Source organism: Callithrix jacchus, chromosome 1 (assembly GCF_049354715.1).
Source record: "Callithrix jacchus isolate 240 chromosome 1, calJac240_pri, whole genome shotgun sequence".
In the NCBI taxonomy this organism is placed as follows: Eukaryota; Metazoa; Chordata; class Mammalia; order Primates; family Cebidae; genus Callithrix; species Callithrix jacchus.
The window spans coordinates 142,001,845-142,015,944 of NC_133502.1; the positions used below are offsets into that span (position 1 = coordinate 142,001,845).

Here is a 14,100-nt window from a genome sequence, read left to right on the forward strand (position 1 = left end):
TTTAAGTCACAAAGCAGTGACAGAGCTGTCAGGGTTACTGCCACCTTCTGGCAGCTTCCAATGGGTTCTATGGGAAGATGCTTTTCAAGCAGTACAGTAGCAAGAGCTGGTAAAGTTCACAGACACCAAGGTGGATTGCCGTTCTGAGGGCAGCCTTCCACAAGAACTGGAGCAAGGTCCTACAACTCCTTTATCAGGAGGTGTGGCTCTCGCCCAAGCCTGCCATACAGTGGGTTTCTCTACGATACTGAACGCTGCTGCCTTGACCATGGATTCTTGTCCTGGTATAACTGTTTTTCCCTTAAATAATGCTCTGCACTGTGTCTGCTCTTAGGCATTCCTCTGATTATAAGCTGCTTATTCCTTAATTCGTGCTCTGTACTGTGTCCACTCTAGGCATTCCTCTGATTATGAACTAAGATATAATTATGGGTATATATGTAGGGAAATATTCTTTTTTCTTTTTGAGACGGAGTTTTGCTATTGTTACCCAGACTGGAGTGCAATGGCACGATCTCGGCTCACTGCAACCTCCGCCTCCTGGGTTCAAGCAATTCTCCTGCCTCAGCCTCCCGAGTAGCTGGGACTACAGGCGTGCACCACCATGCCCAGCTAATTTTTGTATTTTTAGTAGAGACGGGGTTTCACCTTGTTGACCAGGATGGTCTCGATCTCTTGACCTCGTGATCCACCTGCCTCAGCCTCCCAAAGTGCTGGGATTATAGGCATGAGCCACTGCGCCCAGCTCGGGAAATATTCTTTAGGCACTCATACTATCAATTATTATATGATTATATAGAGAGGATTATATAAAGGGATTCATCAAGCCCTATTTCTATAAACTAATATAGGATTATATAAAGGATTATATAAAAGGAAATAGCTGAGTAGTAACACTATAAAGTGAGATATTCCTCAAGCCCTAACTGTGCGAGGGTTCTGCTTAGCTCTCATTCCTCGGTGCCTATATGGGGGGTTACCCACATATATTATATTTTATTTGAGGCAGAGTCTTGCTCTGTCACTGAGGCTGGAGTACAGTGGTGCGATCTCAGCTCACTGCAACCAATGCCTTCCAGGTTCAAGTGATTCTCCTGCCTCAGCTTCCCGAGTAGTGGGATTACAGGTATGAGCCACCACATTCAGATAATTTTTGTATTTTTAATAGAGACAGGGTTTCTATTAAACTATTTAAAAGATTAAAGGCTGAGTGTGAGCCACCAGTGCCCGGCCTGTAATCTTTTATTGTGGAGATTGGGCTTGCTATGTTGCCCGTGTTGGTCTATAACTCCTGGCCTCAAGTTATCCTCCTGCCTCAGCTTCTTAAAGTGCTGGGATTACAAGTGTGAACCAGGGTACCTGGCCTCATACTGCAGTCTTTAAAACAACAACAACAACAAGAAAAAAACAGTGGTACTTAAGCAGTCTGAGTCTTTATTTTTCTACAAAATTTTTAGAACTTCTTTATGAAATACTGGAGGCATATATAGGAAGCTGTACAGAATATTATAACAAATACCCATATTCTGGCTGGGTGTGGTGGCTCACACCTGTAATCCCAACACTTTGGGAGGCTGAAGCAGGGAAGATTACTTCAGATCAGGAGTTTGAGACCAGCCTGGCCAACATGGTGAAACCCCATCTCTACTAAAAATACTAAAATTAGCCAGGTGTCGTGCCACATGCCTGTAGTCCCAGCTACTTGGGAGGCTGAGGTGCAAGAATCGGTTGAGCCCGGGAGGTACAAGTTGCTGTGAGCCAAGGTTGCTCTACTGTACTCCAGCCTGGATTGTCACAGGTCACACTGTTTTGAAACAGCAAGACTGTTTAAAAAAAAAAAAAAAAAAAAAAAGAAACAAAAAACCAAATAACCATATTCTTATCACACAGCTTTATCAAATCTTAATATTTTACATTTGCTTCAAGTTTTCTGTTAAAAAAATTAGTATGTCAAATAAAGTTGTAGCCCTTATATACTCCTCCCTAATCTAATATCCTTTTCTTCCTCCCTCTTTACCTTTTGTCTCCAGAGGTGACCACTATCCTAAATTGGGATTTATTTTTCCTATGCATTAAAAAAAATTATATATATATATGTGTGTGTGTGTGTGTATATATATATATATATATATATATATATAATTGGCTGGGCGTGGTGACTCATGCCTGTAATCCCAGCACTTTGGGAAGCAGAGGCAGGTACATCACAAGGTCAAGAGATTGAGACCATGCTGGCTAACTAGGTGAAACCCCATCTCTACTAAAAAATACAAAAAATTAGCCAGGCATGGTGGCACGAGCCTGTAATCCCAGCTACTCAGGAGGCTGAGGCAGGAGAATAGCTTGAAGGAGGTAGAGGTTGCAGTAAGCCAAGATCTCGCCACTGCACTCCAGACTGGGGACAGAGTAAGACTCTGTCTCAAACAAACAAAAAACTATGATTGAGGCCGGGTGCGGTGGCTCAAGCCTGTAATCCCAGCACTTTGGGAGCCTGAGGCGGGTGGATCAAGAGGTCAAGAGATCGAGACAACCCTGGTCAACATGGTGAAACCCCGTCTCTACTAAAAATACAAAAAATTAGCTGGGCACGGTGGCACGTGCCTGTAATCCCAGCTACTCAGGAGGCTGAGGCAGGAGAATTGCCTGAACCCAGGAGGCAGAGGTTGCGGTGAGCCGAGATCGCGCCATTGCACTCCAGCCTGGGTAACAAGAGAGAAACTCCGTCTCAAAAAAAAAACAAAAAACAAAAAACAACTATGATTGACGTACATGTATTTCTACTGGGCTACACCTAGGAATAGAATTGCTGAGCTACTAGGCATGTGTATGTTTAGCTCCAGTAGATATTGCTGATATGTTTTCCAAAGAGCTTGTAACAGTTCAGCCTCCTACAGCAATATTTAAAAGGTCTAGTTTCTCCACATCCTTGTCAAATATGGATACCTATCTTTTTAATTTCAGCTATTCTAAGTGTATGCAAGGTGGTATCTCATTGAGACTTTAATTGCATTTCCCTGATTTCTAGTGAAGTCAAGCACCTTTTTGAGTGTTAATCCCTTATCTTCTGTGACTTGTCTGAAGAGTGGGTCCTTGGCCCATTTTTCCATTTGATTGTCTTTTTCCTATCAATTTGTAGCAGTTATTTGTATATTCTGGATATGATTCTTTTGTTGCAAATATGTTTTTGTACTCTGTACAAAGGCTTGCCTTTCTACTCTCTCTCTCTTCTTTAGAGACATGGTCTTGCTCTGCCACCAGGGTGAAGTAAGTGGCATGATCATAGCTCACTGTAACCTTGAACTTCTAGGGTCAAGTGATCCTTCCACCTTAGCCTTCTGAGTAGCTAAGAGGATAGATGTGCACCACCATGCCTGGGTAATTGTTTTCTTTTATAGAGATGTGTGGGTCGGGGAAGGTTGCCCTGGCTGGTCTCCAGCTCCTGGTCTCAGGGTTTTTGCTTTCTTAATGGTGTCTTTCAATAAACCAAAGTTCATAACTTTAGTCCATTATTTTATCTTTTTGCTCAGGTTGATGCAGTCCATTTATCTTTTTGCTCAGATTTTTAAAAATTGGCTTTTTTTGGTAGAGATGTAATTGTTTTCTTTTGTAGAGATGTTGGGGGTGGGGGTAGGTTGCCCTGTCTGGTCTCCAGCTCCTGGTTTCTGAGTTTTTACTCGCTTAATGGTATCTTTTAAGAAACAGAAGTTCTTAACTTTCAGGTAGCCCGTTTTATCTTTTTGCTCAGGTTAAAAATATCTTTGCCTACCCTTATGTAATGAATATATTCTTCTATGTTCTTGTCAAGAACTTTATTATTGGCCAGGCGTGGTGGCTCACGCCTATAATCCCAGCACTTTGGGAGGCCGAGGTGGGTGGATCACAAGGTCAAGAGATTGAGGCCATCCTGGTCAACATGGTGAAACCCCGTCTGTACTAAAAATACAAAAAAAATTAGCTGGGCATGGTGACATGCACCTGTAGTCCCAGCTACTCGGGAGGCTGAGGAAGGAGAATTGCTTGAACCCAGGAGGCAGAGGTTGCAGTGAGCCAAGATCACGCCATCACACTCCAGCCTGGGTAACAAGAGTGAAACTCCATCTCAAAAAAAAAAAAAAAAGAAAAAAAAAGAATCTTGTATGGTAAATTTAGTCCTAAAATAAAATGACCGGTTGTTTAAGGAGGGATGTTCAGGACAACCCAAAAAGTCCAAGCATGTCATGTCATCGTAAATCACAAAAAGAGGATTAAAAAAAAAAAAAAAACAGCTGGGTGCAGTGGCTCATACCTGTAATCCCAGCACTTTGGGAGGCTGAGGCAGGTGGATCACAAGGTCAGCGGTTTGAGACCAGCCTGACCAACATGGTGAAACCCTATCTCTACTTAAAAATACAAAAATTAGCTGGGCGTGGTAGCACACACCTGTAATCCCAGCTACTTGGGAGGGTGAGGCATGAGAATTGCTTGAACCCAGGAGGTGGAGGTTGCGGTGAGCCAAGAGTGTGCCATTGCACTTCAACCTGGGTGACAGAGCAAGACTGTCTAAAAAAAAAAACTTTTATATGTTCAAGTTGTCAGGCCGGGCGCAGTGGCTCAGGCCTATAATCCCAGCACTTTGGGAGGCCGAGGCAGGTGGATCACGAGGTCAAGAGATCGAGACCATCCTGGTCAACAAGGTGAAACCCCGTCTCTACTAAATATGCAAACATTAGCTGGGCATGGTGGTGCGTGCCTATAGTCCCAGCAACTTGGGAGGCTGAGGCAGGAGAATTGCTTGAACCAGGAGGTGGAGGTGTTGCGGTGAGCCAAGATCCTGCCATTGCACTCCATTCTGGGTAACAACAGCAAAACTTCATCTAAAAAAAAAAAAAAAAAAAGTTGTCATATTAAGTACTGGTTTCCTTAGGAAAAAAAACTAAGAAAAAAATTTTTTTAACTAAGGTTATTACATCCAAGTATTTTCCTATATATGCTTTTAAAGTCCTTGTGATATTTAAAGTCAAAGTTACAGGGCTTTGACTACTGGGTCTAAAAAGGACATCAAGTCCTGCTAAATCTTTTTCTTTTTTTTTGAGATGGAGTTTCACTGTTGTTACCCAGACTGCAGTGCAATGTGCAATGGCACGATCTTGGCTCACCACAACCTCTGCCTCCTGGGTTCAAGTAATTCTCCTGCCTCAGCCTCCCGAGTAGCTGGGACTACAGGCGTGCACCACCATGCCCAGCTAATTTTTGTATTTTTAGTAGAGACGGGGTTTCACCTTGTTGACCAGGATGGTCTTGATCTCTTGACCTCGTGATCCACCCGCCTTGGCCTCACAAAGTGCTGGGATTATAGGCGTGAGCCACTGTGCCTGGACTTCTGCTAAATCTTAAACACTGATGGCAATTAAAGCCTCATCTTCATGCCCTGTAGAAGATGCCAATAAAAATAAACTGCATTCCTAAGACACAGGGATAGAAATTAAAGCTATTCAACTCCTCAAGGCCCAAGGACTATCATGGAAGAGGTTGGCACATAAGGGTTCATTTTGAAAGATAAAATAATTTCAGTTTCTCTATAAATTAATCATTAACATCAAAGGCACTCTGATGCAAGACTAGTGTATAGGCCCCTTTGTCAGATTACCAGATTTTCTTAAACCATTCACTGACTCCTTACCGAAGGTTACAAAGGTTATAAAAGGCTTATGGAAGCTATATCTTATGGTCAAGGTTAAAATGTTACATATTTTTAATAAAATTTGGAAAACAAATTTAATTGGCTTCATTCAATTTTTTTTTTTTTTGAGACGGAGTTTCACTCTTGTTACCCAGGCTGGAGTGCAATGGCGTGATCTCGGCTCACCTCCACCTCCACCTCCTGGGTTCAGGCAATTCTCCTGCCTCAGCCTCCTGAGTAGCTGGGATTACAGGCACGCGCCACCATGCCCAGCTAATTTTTTGTAATTTTAGTAGAGATGGAGTTTCACCATGTTGACCAGGATGGTGTCGATCTCTTGACCTCATGATCCACCCAGCTCAGCCTCCCAAAGTGCTGGGATTACAGGCATGAGCCACCGCACCTGGCCCTCATTCAATTTTTTATTAGGGCTTATTGTTTAGAAAATTGTCTTCTCTCTCTGGCCGGGCACAGTGGCTCACACCTGTAATCCTAGCACTTTGGGAGGTCAAGGTGGGTGGATTACCTGAGGTCAGGAGTTCAAGACCAGCCTGGACATCATGGTGAAACCCCATCTTAAAAAAAAGAGGGGCCGGGCATGGTGGCTCACGCCTATAATCCCAGCACTTTGGGAGGCTCAGACGGGTGGATCACAAGGTCAAGAGATCGAGACCATCCTGGTCAACATGGTGAAACCCCATCTCTACTAAAAATACAAAAATTAGCTGGGCATGGTGGGGTATGCCTGTAGTCCCAGCTACTCGGGAGGCTGAAGCAGGAGAATTGCTTGAACCCAGGAGACAGAGGTTGTGGTGAGCCGAGATCATACCATTGCACTCCAGCAACTGGGTAAAAAGAAGGAAACTACGTCTCAAAAAAAAAAAAAAAAAAAGAAAGAAAAGAAAAGAAAAGAAAAGAAAATTGTCTCCTCTCTCAAAAAATGAAGGTTTTCACGTTTAAAAAAAGTCTTTATCACTTTGTTTAAATGATTTATTTTACAATGACTTGTCAACCTATGTTGTAGTAGCAAGTGTTTAAAACCTATGATGTTTGAAAAACTTTCCAAAATCAAATTAGAAATTATGTGTTTTCCTAATTAATTAATCCTTTAAGATATTAGGCTCCCTAAAGTCTAAATATGACATAATTTGGCTTATTTGGTACAAAACTGATACAGGAAACATTGTCAAATATGAAAGGGTATTTGGTTTTCTTTGGGGTGTATTTGTATAAATATGTTATTGATACATAATCCAAAATTGTGGGAAACTCCTATAATTCTGATGTAATTTAGTGTACATTATCAGTAATAATTATAATTATTATGTTAAATGACTGTATGCCACAGAGGTAAGAAATTTGCTTGTCAATTCTGTCCTTAACTATGACTGCCCAAAACCTTTTTGTCATTCATGGACAATTGTTGTCTTGTTTTGGTCCTCTTTAGAAGGTGGTTCTGTAATCAGCCAAAGAACTCTAACTGGAGTTCTTAAATGCAGGGTTTTGATAACTTTGGAGACTGTGACAGTAGAATAGAGGAAAAAACCTTTTAAGACTCTCATGGATGAAGAGCTAAAATGTTAATGAATAGCGAGCAGAACAGGGGTTAATTGTACAAGCTAAAGTGATAAAAGACTAAGGTAATCCTTTTAAATTTTGCTTTAAATGTTGCTAATCCTTTGTTTTGTTTTTCAGAACCTTGGAACTTTTCTTTTGAGCTATTAACAGCTTTTAACAATTTAGTATACTCCTATGAATAAAATTTGGAGCATATTTATTTCTCTCTACTTGATTTCTCCAGGATTTGAAAACTATTTGTGAGTATTCTTAAGCAATATGCAAAAAAAAAATTTGCATAAGCACAATAAAAATCTGTTTTCGGCCGGGCGTGGTGGCTCAAGCCTGTAATCCCAGCACTTTGGGAGGCCGAGGTGGGTGGATCACGAGGTCAAGAGATTGAGACCATCTGGTCAACATGGTAAAACCCTGTCTCTATTAAAAATACAGCTAAAAAATTAGCTGGGCATGGTGGCGCATGCCTGTGATCCCAGCTACTCAGGAGGCTGAGGCAGGAGAATTGCCTGAACCCAGGAGGTGGAGGTTGTGGTGAGCCGAGATCGCACCATTGCACTCCAGCCTGGATAACAAGAGTGAAACTCCGTCTCAAAAAGAAAAAGACAATAAATCTGTTTTTAATTGTAATAGGACACAATTGGAGGAAATGGTTATTTTCCCAAGACTTTGACTGGAATGGTGTGCTTTCCTTTAAAAAATCAGGGGCTGGGCATGGTGGCTCACGCCTATAATCCCAGCACTTTGGGAGGCCAAGGCTGGTGGATCACGAGGTCAAGGGATTGAGACCATCCTGGTCAACATGGTGAAACCCTGTCTCTACTAACAATAGAAAAAATTAGCTGGGCATGGTGGCACATGCCTGTAGTCCCAGCTACTCAGGAGGCTGAGGCAGGAGAATTGCCTGAACCCAGGAGGCGGAGGTTGCGGTGAGCCGAGATTGCACCATTGCACTGCAGTCTGGGTAACAAGAGCGAAACTCCGTCTCAAAAAAAAATAATAATAATAATAAACCTTGACTTATGTAGCAAATAAAGCCCCATGGGGAGACTGGCCTCATACCTTCCCTGTATAGGGTTCCTAACCTGTGGTAAGTAATATCACTTTCTAAGAGGCCCAGGAGCCCCAAGTTTATTTTGGAATCTCAAGAGGAGAGGATCACCCAACTCATAGGTATTTGATGGCACAAATCAATAGCTGGGCTCAGCTTTTTAGAAAGACTTATCTGAGATTCCTTCTATGGAACAAAGTTCCATCAAAGCCAATTAAAAAACCAAGCCTATGTGAAAAATACTTATTCTTGCTGCACTTTATACCAATAATCTGGCCAAGTGTAATAAAGCAAATCACTCCTATTATAATTTGTCCTTAGTAAAAATAGAAAACGGGAGAGAGAAAAAAATTCTGTTTCAAAAACTATAGTACACCTGTTGTTAGAGACTAGTTTTGCCTAATGTTTTTCAATTTTTATTATTTTCTACAGTTTGGGCTAAATTCTAATTTTTTCTTGGCTGTAGGTCTTCAAAACAATGTTTTCAATTTTTCTTTTTTTATCCTTCTTTTATTCCTCATTTTTTCTAATTAGGAGTCACTGAAAACTAAGCTGTGCTTTCTTAAAGCCCTGTGAACTGAAACTAGACAATTTAAACTTCAGAAGAAAATAACAGTAACTTACTTACATACATAAGCCACTTGCATGTCTGCCTACTGATGTATAGACTTCAGAGTAATGTGACCTATATTAATTTTGCACAGTTGCTCTTTTTCTCCCTTTTATCCCTCTATTTTCTCTTTATAGAACATGAGACTTCAAAACCTGCTGAAAATGAACTTTTGGAACCTCCCTTTCTAGAAATAAACTATCCTAACCATGAGAGATCAGATGAAACCTAAGACCAGATACTCATTTTCTTCGAAAATGCTTTCTCTAACAGATTTTTTAAAAGAGAAATGGGGAAAGGTGAAAGGAAAATATCTTGGAACCACAGAATCACTAAGCTAAAGGAAAAATTCTAGCTGAGAACTGCTCAGGGCAAATCTGCCTCCCATCTTATTCAAAGTCATCCCTCTGCTCACTGAAATAGATATTTTGATTGCCTCCTTTGGAAAGGTGATCAAAAACTCAAAATAATGACAACATTTTTCTCTTACCTATCTGTGACCCAGAAGCCCCCTCCCTGCTTCAAGTTGTCCCTGCCTTTCTGGACAGAACCAATGTACTTTTTACACAAATTGATTGATGTCTCATGTCTCCCTAAAATATATAAAACCAAGCTATGCCCCAACCACCTTGGGCACATGTCATCAGGACTTCCTGAGGCTCTGTCATGGGCACATTATTATGTAGGTACTTATATACAAGAGAGTAAACAAACTTCAACAATTTAAAAATTGATAACATTCTGGGCTGGGTATGGTGGCTCATGCCTCTAAGGCCAAGGCAGGTGCATCACTTGAGTCCAGGACTTCAAGACTGGTCTGGCAAACATGGTGAAACCCTGTCTCTACTAAAAATACAAAAATTAGCCGGCTGTGGTGGTGCACATCTGTGGTTCCAGCTACTTGGGAGGCTGAGGCAGGAGAATCACTTGAACCCAGGAGGCAGATCTTGCAGTGAGCCAAGATCATGCCACTGTACTCCAGCCTGGGCAACTGAGTGAGTGAGACTCCTTCTCAAAGAAAAATTATGTTCTGGATATGGAAGCCAGGCAATAAATAAAAGTGGATAAATGAATAGATAACTGGGAGTGGCTTAATGGAAACAAGACAATGTGATAGAGAGTAATGGGGACCAAATTAGATTGGGTGGCCAGGGAAGACATACTGAGGAGGTATCTGTGAGTTTAACCTGAATGATAAGGAGCCAGATGGGCAAGGATCTTGGGGCAAATTGTGCCAGCACTGGGAATAATAAGTGCAGAGATCTTAAAAGCAAGAATGGGAACGATCCAAGATGGCCGATTGCTAACATCCCAGGATTGCAGCTCTCAGGGAAGGCACGGAGAACTAGAGGACGCCACACTTTCAGACAAAGTCTGGTCGCTCACGAAGCAGAAGATGCCCCAGTGGAGGAAACACACGAGTCGCCAGCGCGACTCTCGTGGTCGGCGCAGCGGTTCCGCCGGCACCTCGACGCGGCAGCGCTCGGCGCAGAGTAAACGGGACGGATTCCCCTTCTGACCGAGGTTTGGAGCCCCGGGAAGGCAGAGTCGCTTACTACGGACACAAGAAGGAAGCCCGACAGGAGAATCCTGGGCAGAAGAGCACCATCAGTTTTAACGCCGCTGCTCTGGCCCTGGGAACTAACAACCTGGACGTACACTCAAGAGACCTAATCTGAAAGTTGGTAACTTCAAAGACGACAGGAGGATAAATTTACAATCATGGGAAGAAACCAGTGTAAAAAAGCTGAGAATACTCAAAGTCAGAACGCCTCTCCCTCTAAAGATGATCACAGTTCCACATCGACAATGGAACAAGGCTTGATGGAGAACGAGCACCTCCTGATGACAGAATCACTCTTCAAGGAATGGATAATAACAAACTTTGGTGAGTTAAAAGAACGTTGTAGCCCAACGTAAAGAAACTAGGAACTTTGAAAAAAGGTTTGATGAAATCCTATTGAGAATAGACAACTTAGAGAGGAGTATGAGTGAATTAATGAAACTGAAGAATACAATACAGGAACTCCGAGAAGTATGCACAGGTTTAAACACTCGAATTGTTCAAGCAGAAGAAAGGATGTCAGAGGTCAAAGTCCAACTTAATGAAATAAAATGTGAAGAAAAGATTAGAGAAAAAAGGATAAAAAGGAATGAGCAAAGTCTCCAAGAAATGTGGGACTATGTGAAAAGACCAAATTTACGTTTGATAGGTGTACCTGAATGCGACGGAGAGAATGAATCCAAGCTGGAAAATACCCTTCAGGATATTATTCAGGAAAATTTTCCTAAACTAGCAAAGCAGGTCAACATTCAACCCCAGGTAATACAGAGAACACCACAAAGATATTCCTCAAGAAGAGCAACCCCAAGGCACATAATCGTTAGATTCACCAGGGTTGAAAAGAAGGAGAGGATACTAAGGGCAGCCAGAGAGAAAGGTCAGATTACCCACAAAGGCAAGCCTATCAGACTTACAGCAGATCTCTCGGCAGAAACTCTACAGGCCAGAAGAGAGTGGGGGCCAATATTCAACATCCTCAAAGAACAGAACCTTCAGCCCAGAATTTCATATCTAGCCAAACTAAGCTTCACAACTGAAGGAAAAATAAAATCTTTTATGAACAAGCAAGAACTCAGAGATTTTATTACCACCAGGCCTGCTTTACAAGAGCTTCTGAAAGAAGCATTACACACAGAAAGAAACAACCAGTATTAGCCTTTCTAAAAATACACCAAAAAGTAAAGAGCACCAACATAAACAAGAATTTACACCAACAAATGGATAAAACAGCCAGTCAACATCAAATGGCAGTAACCCTAAATTTAAATTGACTGAATTCCCAATCAAAAGACACAGCCAAAACCCAACGGCATGTTACATCCAGACCTGTTTCACATGCAAGGATACACAAAGACTCAAAACAAAGGGATGGAGAAAGATTTACCAACCAAATGGAGAACAAAAATAAATAATAAATAAATAAAAAGCAGGAGTTGCAATTCTCGTATCGGATAAAATAGATTTTAAAGCAACAAAGATATAGCGGTAAAAGGATCAATGCAACAACAAGAGCTAAGGATCCGAACACCCAGATAGGAGACTTAGATTCAATGAGACAGAAAATTAATAAGGATATCAAGGACTCGAACTCAGATTCAGAACAAGTAAACTTAATAAATATTTATAGAGCTCTCCACTTCAAATACACAAAATATACATTCTTGTCAATACCACATCACAGCTACCCATAAGTTTAAATGAAACATTGATTGGCCATTATTAATACCCAATTTTTTTCAAAATAAAGCAATATTTCCATTTACTGTCCCTCTTTCTCTTCCTCTTTCTTCCTCTCCTTTACTTATTTTTTTATTTTTTTTCTTTCCTTCTCTCAAAAAAAAAAATCAACTTGTAAACCTCTAGATCCAGGTCGGCAATGTCTCTTTCATTGCTTGATTTCCTTTCTTCCCCTCCCTCCCTCCCTCCCTCCCTCCCCGCTTCCTCCCTTCCTTCCTTCCTTCATCCCTTCCTTCCTCCCTACCGTCCTTATTCCCTTCCTTCCTGCCTTCCTCCTCACCACAAAAAAATAAATAAATAAAAAATAAAAAAAAGCAAGAATGGATTTATACTTTTGAGGAAAATAAATCATGTCAGTGTGGCTAGACCAAGATAAGAAGTCAGCTATATAAGAAGAGAACTGACAGCACCCAGTCTACATGTCATCTTTGCCTCCTGCCTCTATCCTGAGGTTCCAGGGATCATCCACATTGTTTGCAAAGGGTTTTATCATTCATGCTTTCATATCCTTTTATATTGCCTGGGTTTTGTTTTTGTTTTTGTTTTAAGAAACAGGGTCTCACTCTGTCACCCAGGCTGATTCAGACTGCGATTGCCATCCAGGAGCCTTGGGTGATTCTGGGGATCGAGGGAAGGAGGATGGGCTTCCTCCTGGACTCAAGCAGGCCTTTCAGTTCTCTTGTCCAATCTAGGCCCCCTCCTCTGTTAGGATGACTGTGAGGAGTATCTTAGGAAAAGCCCAGCCTCTTAATTATTAACTTCTTAGGCTAGGTCTCCAATTCCTAGGACTCTTTTTTCTCCTTTGTTTGAGGAGGACCTGGCCCCACAGCTTCACCTGCTTGTGGTAGGGAGGCAGTGGAGGAGCAACCACTGGCAGTTGCTAGCTGAAATTTGGTGAGGACCATCTGGGACTAATTTAAAGGATTCATCCACCTCCTGAGGCACCTTTTGGTCCCAAGCTTCAGTTTGAAACCATGGAATGGAACACGAGACCTGAAATAGATGACAGCAGGAGTTGCAGCTGAGCATGACTAATTCCTGCCAATTAGGTCCTCCCACTTTATGGATAGAGGTCATGCTTGCATCCATGGCATAGATAAGGTCCAGGGAACTAAAAGGGTACTGACAGTGGAAGGCTTAGGCTCTACTCAGGTGAGTATGAATATTCCTGTCAGCTATGCCTCCTGCTTTGTGGATGAAGGTCACACTTGCACCCATGGTTGGCACCTGCACACGTTGCCAGGACTCAGTGATATAAGATTGGAAAAAGAGGGCTGGGCACAGTGGCTCACACCTAAAATCCAGGCACCTTGGGAGGCCAAGGCGGGTGGATCACGAGGACAAGAGATCGAGACCATCCTGGTCAACAAGGTGAAACCCCGTCTCTACTAAAAATACAAAAATTAGCTGGGCATGATGGTGCACACCTGTAGTCCCAGCTACTCAGGAGGCTGAGGCAGGAGAATTGCTTGAACCCAGGAGGCGGAGGTTGCAGTGAGCCGAGATTGTGCCATTGCACTCCAGTCTGGGTAACAACAGTGAAACTCTGTCTCAAAAAAAAAAAAAAGATTGGAAAAAGAAAGAGGGATGCCTTTTCTTCTCTGTGTCATGTACCCTGGGTATTCACTGGGAACAGCGAGGAAAAAAAGGAAGTCTTTTTCCCCTCTTTCCAGATGGGTAACCAACCAATCATTTTCAGCCTGCACTCTTCAACTGGATCCTAAATCACTGAACAGAATTCCAGAGTCAATAGGGATCCATGGCTTGGGGGAAGAAAACCCAGATGCCTGACATACTGGCAAAAGGGTAAAAGTTCTTACCAGTTGGACTTCTGGCTTCTCTGTGTGCAAACTGGCTGCAGGAATGATAAAGATCACTATATTCTCTCCCCCTCCATGAGTTCAAAA

The 14,100-nt window shown here is 42.1% G+C and overlaps 1 long non-coding RNA gene across 1 annotated transcript; it reads left to right on the forward strand.

Moving 5' to 3' along the window:
• The first annotated feature begins 3,231 nt into the window (after positions 1-3,231).
• Positions 3,232-12,219, forward strand: LOC128932355 (uncharacterized). Its single transcript, XR_008482091.2, has 3 exons — positions 3,232-3,375; positions 7,355-7,476; positions 9,030-12,219. It is a non-coding gene; the product is annotated as an uncharacterized LOC128932355 (long non-coding RNA).
• The last annotated feature ends 1,881 nt before the right edge of the window (positions 12,220-14,100 follow it).